Source organism: Strix aluco, chromosome 21, assembly GCF_031877795.1.
Source record: "Strix aluco isolate bStrAlu1 chromosome 21, bStrAlu1.hap1, whole genome shotgun sequence".
Taxonomy (NCBI): Eukaryota; Metazoa; Chordata; class Aves; order Strigiformes; family Strigidae; genus Strix; species Strix aluco.
Genome location: NC_133951.1, coordinates 3,006,902 through 3,014,155, shown reverse-complemented (window position 1 = coordinate 3,014,155; position 7,254 = coordinate 3,006,902).

The window sequence follows — 7,254 nt, the reverse complement described above, 5'->3', positions numbered from 1 at the left end:
TTTTGTCTTTTTCTAATGCCAGGACAAGAGGATCTGATGGGGCAAGATTAATTCCACACTTTTTCTGCCACTCTGGATGTTGCCGTAGTGTGAAAAACATATCAGCATACATTACTTCATCCCACTTTCTTTCCCTTCTCAAAAAAAGCATTAGTTGTAGCAAGGTATCATAATTTAATGTCCCATTAATTGGCCATTTTTCCCCTTCATCCAACTTATATAGTGGCCACCATTGATTACAATATTTTATCAAATCCTCCTTTTTGGGAGAACCCCCGGTACCTCCAATATGCCTCCAATGCTGTAATATACAGCCTAAGGGGGATTTCTTTACTATTCCACCCGTGGAACTTCCAGCCCCCATTGTACAGAGCAAATAAGATATATATCAGTATAGCAGCAAGAAAAATGTGTATACAAAATAGTAGCAAAAGTATATGCGTGTATCAAATACAATATTTAAATAATTAATTCAACAAGAACCGCGGATCAGGACTCCGCACTCACTTCGTACATAATTGTACGTCTCACACACGACTCACACAATCACACAAGTTTGAGAGCTAAAGACAGTTGTTTCACAGCAGCTGCTGAAACAAACCAAACAAAGTTCACTTCTTACAAAGTTACCAAATACACCAAACAACCAGAGCATATGCTAAGGAGCTATATTCCCCTTGTGGGCCCGTTCGGGGCGCTCCCTCCCCGTTTATTCTGCACAGCTATGCACCTGCCACTTATAAGCAGGAAACCAGAAAACCAGAAAATTTTAAAATCCTGAAAGAATGCCTTTACTTACAATTTGAAGTTCTTACTTCTGGCCCTTCAGTCCAGGGATCAGGGTCCCTCTCCGAGAAATCCCGGTGCCGGCTGAGGTTCCGTGATCCCAGGATCTGTAGAGCTTCAGAAGCAGAGTCCCATCTGGGGTGCCAAAACTGATACCGTAAAAGTCGGTCGGAGAAGAACTCTCTAAAACTCAGAAGTCAGAGTGTTAGAAAGCAGGCATTCTTTATTTCAGCGCTGGGTGCATGGGGGATCTCTCCACCAAACATGCACACCTTAAGCCAGTGAAACCCCGACGTAAATGCAGGTATCTCATACATATTCACAAGGTCTTACAATACAAACATACGTATTCATAATGATGTGTAATTAGTCCTGGAATTTCTGTAGCAACAGTCTCTTCCGTAGGCCATAAATGTATCAACATTGTCATGCTTTCCTCCATCTTATCGAAACGTGATATGATGCACATCCTTGATCGGTGCCATCTTCCTTGGTTCTTGGTTTGATGTGTGATGCATATCCTTGAATGGGGAGTCATCCTCTGGGTTGCAAATCACAGGTGCCCCTTGTCTGCAGAGGTGCAGGTGTCCTCCATCTCCGGGTATGCAGATCTCCTCCATCTCCAGGTGTCAGAGGCCCCAGTCCTTTGTCCTTGTTTTACAATTCAGAAATGCCTTGCTTTTACAGCTCAGAGATGCCTTGCTTTTACAGCTTAAAGGAATTTTAGTTTAAAGTACAATTTAAGTTTACTATAGCTAACTATTTTACAGTTATGCTTAACTTTCTTAATATACCTATATCACAGGGTCGTGCCCTGATGTTTGATTTAATTAGGAGCTGGAGCTTGGATGTGGGACGGAGAGAGCAGGGGACTGGGACTTCGCTTGGATCCTGCTCCATCCCCAGCTCAGAGACCAGATCGCTGTAGGTGGGGTCTGGCATGAGCCGGGGCAGGAGCGCGGCATGGAGCCGGCTGCAGGGTGGGGGACCTGGCACCGCCACCTGGGCTGTGGTGCCTTCCTCAGGCATCACACGCCACGCTCAGGTTGATCCCCCAGAGGTCTCCTGCATCCTCTGTGAGAAGGACACCCCAAATCCCGCTGCTCCCAGCTGCTGCGAGAGCAACCTCAGCGGAACAGGAGGGAGATGCAGGATCTGTAACGTCCCTGTGGGGTTCTTCTCTCTGTTTGTGGCTGGGTGGGGAGTTCAGCATCCCCTGGGGTGCCAGGGGACTGGGCAGCCTTTAGGGGACGTTAAACCAGCCTTTTTGTCAGTCATCCCCTAGAAAACACCTCTTGCTGCCCTTAAACACAAGGGATTATCAGCAAACATCTGCAGCAGCACCGCTGGGCTGACCCGGCCGTCGTGTCCCTCACGCACTTCAGTTCATCCCTCTCCTATCTAAACCCGTACGGCGGCAGAGGGAGCTCTTATGCTTTATTTTTTAAAAAAAATAATTAATTATTTTTTTAAAATGGGGCAATGGAAGTTTTCTGGAAGGGCTTGTTGGAAACGCCTCAGTCCTGCACTGTCAGAAGCACCAGGAGCAACCTGCCAGGCTGGCGCATCCTATGCGAGCGTGGGACCATGGTGGGAAGGGTGTCACCTCCCCGGGCGTCACCCCTGGCCACGGCCACCTGCCCTCCCGCACCTCGCAGAGGGGTGACAAAGAGGGGAACAATAACCAAACCCACCTCTCCTTCCGTTAATGCTCCCTCTGAGCTTTCTGGGGCCGAGCGGGGATATAACGGGAACATGATTTCACCGCCCTGATGTTACAGGGTGGTGTGAGCAACCACTTGAGTTGGAAAAAGTAAGTAAAAAGCAAATTTATTCCCAGCTGGGTGTGTGTGTGGTACCGGCCGGCTGGATTGTCTCCTCAAGCAGACCTCGCGACTGTCCTGATTTTGGGGAATAAACTCTGATTTAAATAAATGCTTCCTAGGAAGCGATTCAGCCCCGTGCCCAGCAGCAGGTGCCTGTGTGTCGGGGAGAACATCTCACCCCGCTGCACCCCTGTGGGTCCAGCTCCCCTCCCCAGGACGGGTGTTCCCTGGAGCCTTGCGGTGGTGTGCAGGGGTTTGGGGCGGGGGGATGAACATCCCCATCAGCCCCCAATCCTGGTTCGTTAGCTCGGAGCGCAGCCTCCTCCAGATCCCGGGGATCGTCCTCTTCGCAAGCACCTTGGCGAGGATTTGAACTGAGGCCCCTAAAGCTGAGCAGAGCTGCTCCACATCCACCAGTGTTCAGTGCTCTGGCACCTGCCAAGGTTAGCAAAACTAAACCGTCTTGGCTTATTTTTGCTCCCAGAAACCAGAAGGGAATTTTACTACTGGTTTTAGTGGGAGCTGCCAGGTTTAACTGATGGACATCACAATAAAAATCATGTCTGCTGCTTCCAGGCTCAACCAACTATCACTGATGCTTTGAAGCGTCAGCAGCTAAATTCTTTCCCTGCCATTCAAATGGTGACATTTTGGGATGATAGGACACAGGGGACAGGACGACCTGCCCCCAGTGGCTGTCCCAGCCCCCAGACCAGGAAGGTGCAGCAGCATCAAGCGGTGGGTGCGCTTCGCTTGGTCCAGTACAAAGCAAAACAGATCAATCCACATCTTTTTTGTGGTGGATTCAGCTTTCCTTTGCATGGGCGGGGATGGGGAAGGTGACCCCATGATCCACAAACGGGTGGTGATGAGGGGTAGTGAAGAGCCAGGGCAGCACCTCTCACCCCACACAGCCCCCCGCTGCAGTGATGCTGCGGGGTGCAGCGCTGCTCCCCAGCACATCTGTCCCAGCTCAATGGCTTTCCTCAGCTGACAACCATGGGGCTGCAGCACCCTTCTCAGCACAGCCCTGAGCCCAGGTCCCCGGAGCCCTTGGGAAGGTCCTTGGGAAGGACCCAGCTCCCTCAAGTCCTTCCCAAGCCTCCCACTCACAGTGCTGGGTCTGACTGGTTTTGGTCATGGTGAGGAATAGCTGTCACCTGCTCAGTGACATTTCAGTGCAGGGCCACACTTTCAAACCCCCAACGTCTTACCAGGTCTGCATATCCCCCTGCCACAGCCAGTTCCTACCCATGAACTCCCAAATCCATCATGACCTGGTTTTGCAGTTGCTCCTTATCCCTCGTGCTCCAGGCAAACGGTTCAGCCCCTCTACTGGGGTGGTCTCACTGAGACACGTCAAATACAAACATCCCCAGTGTAATTTTTGGCAACGTCAAAGTTTCTGGCTTCAGATATATCAACAGGACTTGTCATTACATTTAACTGCTTTCCCCTACCCTCGCTCCCACAAGACCTTGAAGTGCTCTTATACGATTTTAGGGTATCCACAAAACAACCAACCTGTTATCCAGGCCTCGGATTTCATTTTTACGAGGCAGGATCGCAGTTTGCACACCGCAGCCTCGCCCAGCTGACGTCCCCATCCATGCAGATCTCCACAGCACCCTCATCCTCATCCTCCACCAGTGTGGCAAACACCATGACCCACATGTGTCTCGTGGCTGCTGCTCACTCAGGTCTCTCTCCAGGCGTGGGGCCACACGTAGATGTCTGTGTGTAACTCAAGGGTTGGGCTCAGCAGGGTTTGGGGTTTTATATTTTCCTTAAAAGTAACAAGAAATTATTTCCTCTCCCCTGTGACCTGTTGCCATCCCCCCCCGTGGATGTCTGTGGATACCAGCACTGATGAAACCGGTGGTACCCTGCCCCCCTCCCACCACTGCAGCAACTGGGGTCAACCCTGAGTTCTTGATCTTCAGCCCCAAGTTTGAGGTCTCTTTGTTTTAGCAGGTGTGACACTACTTTAGCCACAGAGGACTTGGCAAGCTTTCCATGCAGGTTATGTCAGCACCACAGGCTGCTTGCTGCCCGTGCCCCCGGCCTTGCTGAACATCAGCGATGTTGGGTGTTGGCACTGATGTTACGTGGAGCCTTGAGTGAGGGACTGGGGCCACCCAGGAGACGTGGTGGCTGAGCAGGGAAGGAGTTGCAATCCCTGGGCTGGGCTGATGCACTTGCTGGCATAGATCTAAGGTGGTTGGAGAGGAGCCTGGGGCCTTCTCCATCCGAAATCCCCATGTGCTGGGATCCTTGCTGTACTCACCAGCACCTTGACCACCAGGTGATGATCATCAGGGACAGCGCCCAACTTACAGCTGCTTTGGCTGCTGTGGGCACTGAGGTGGAAACTGCAGAGGAGGCTGAGACCTGGAGCTCGATGGACACGTCCTCCAGGACAACCTGCGGGGCCATAGGACAACACTGGCAAAAGAAAACTAATTCCCTTCTCAAAGCTAAAGGAAGGCTGTCCTGTGCCCAGATTTTCAGTGTTTATTGGCACTGTGGTAATTCTTAGCAGCCCCAGCCACAGCCCCTTACAACGCACATGGGCACCCCACAAACACTGGAAGTAGAGATGGCTCATGGCCAAAGCAGAAAGTGATTCTTGATTACGTGGACAGGAGGAAGGAGCCCCGCAGGGACTGCAGTTCACAGGACTTCCTTTTTTGCAATATTGGTTTGTGTCCACATTAAAAATTCAGACTCTCTTTCCTCAGAATTGTTCTTCTTCTCAGAAATAGGTGACTTCATGGCTTGACAAGGATCAGGGGGGCTTCTTCTCTAAAAGAGATGATGACTGGAGAGCTCAGGCATGTCCCACCTGACTGCCTTCCCCAAAACACACGGCAGCAGGAGGTATTCTCTGCTTGCAGCCTGATTCCCCCTGGGGAGGGAATAGTGCAGTGACCAGTTATCCTGCTTTTTACTCTCAAATGAGTGAGATCCTTTCATACAGGAAAATCCGAGCCCCATACCAGAGCCAAACACACCGTGTTATTGAGCCCTTGAAATTAAAAGTGTCTCAAGCATAAAACTCACCTGGCTGAACTATAAATCAAGCCACTGCTTTCAGGCAAACTGAACTTGCATACTTATGAATCACCCCCTCCTTGCTTAATCATTTTGTATTCAGAATATCTTAAAATGAATATACTTGTATAAAAGTCCATTAAAAATGAGAGTCCAAATGACTAAGGGATGATTGCATCTGCATCCAAGTTTGCAAGCAAACATGGGCATTTTTTAGGAAGAGCAGTCATCCTTCAAATATTTCTGCAAAAAAAAAAGCCCAGGCGGGGAGTGACTAATGGGAGTGGGCAGGAATGGGCTGATCCACGCAAGTGCCTGGACGAGGAGCTTGCAAAGAATTTGGCTGTCACTGCCTGGCTCTACCTTGTCCCATGCAAACCTGGTTGGGTGAAGGCAGATTTCTCTGGAAATAAAAATGTTTCTGCTTTCTGATGACCCTTTGTCAAACGAAGACCTCACAGAGGAAAGCCTGCAGCAACCCAGTGCTGTGCAGTGCTTTGGCTCAAAGGGTTCGTGCTATGCTGGGGACCACGACATGGGTGGGATTGCAAACCAAGGGTGTCCTCTGCTTCTAAAACATCAAGTTTGCCTTTATTTTCCTGCTGAGAAAGTCCTTATAAAATTTTGGCTGTGCTCAGGACACTGTGGCAGCAGTAAGCAGGAGAAATTCAACTTTCTGCACTTCCTCTACAGCAAGGTGTTCAGGGGCCGGGATCTCTGTGGGGTTTGGGGCTGGGGAAGGTGGCACCCAGGGCAGTCCCGTAGGGCAGGCATGAGCAGAGTGCACCTGACTGTACTCCTCTGTGACAGCAGGACAGAGACATCTCATCTCAGAGCAGCGCAACACGCCTACAGCTAACCTGGCGGGTTGCAAAGCCCTCGACGTGTCACTGCTCAGGAGGGACATGCACCCGGTCCAGATGGAGATGTGCTAGCTCGGAAACTCCCCTTCGCAGGCAGAGCTTGGGTAAACCTGCCGGTGGCAGACGGCAGGGCTGCCTGGAGATCTGCTTGTGTCTTGGGCCTGCACCGTGCCAAAGCGGGATGTGCCAAACACCAGCTGTGGTGACCTCTTGCAGAGAGGGGGGATGAGTCTCTTGAGCCAAGGAACCAGCGCCAGGCCAAGAGGGAATGGCCTCAAGCTGCGCCAGGGCAGGGTCAGACTGGCTCTTAGGAAGGATTTCTTTGCAGAAGGGGTTGTTGGGCGTTGGAATGGGCTGCCCAGGGCAGGGGGGGAGTCCCCATCCCTGGAGGGGTTGAAGAGTCGGGTTGACCCAGCGCTGAGGGATCTGGTGGAGTTGGGAACGGTCAGAGTGAGGTTCATGGTTGGGCTGGAGGAGCTTCAAGGGCTTTTCCAAACGAGATGATTCTGTGATTCTGTGACTGGCTGCCCCGCTCCAGCAGTGGCTTGGCCCCACGCTCGCTCCCCTCCCTGCGCACACACCCGCCCCGCTGGAGCTCGCTCTGTACACGACTGTGCCCAGGGAAGGATGGTTTGGGAATAGACCTCATCTCTGTCTTGGACACCAAAGTTTGGAAGGTGGAATACGCATCATTAAGGGGAAATGTGCCCATCTGGGGCTTGGAG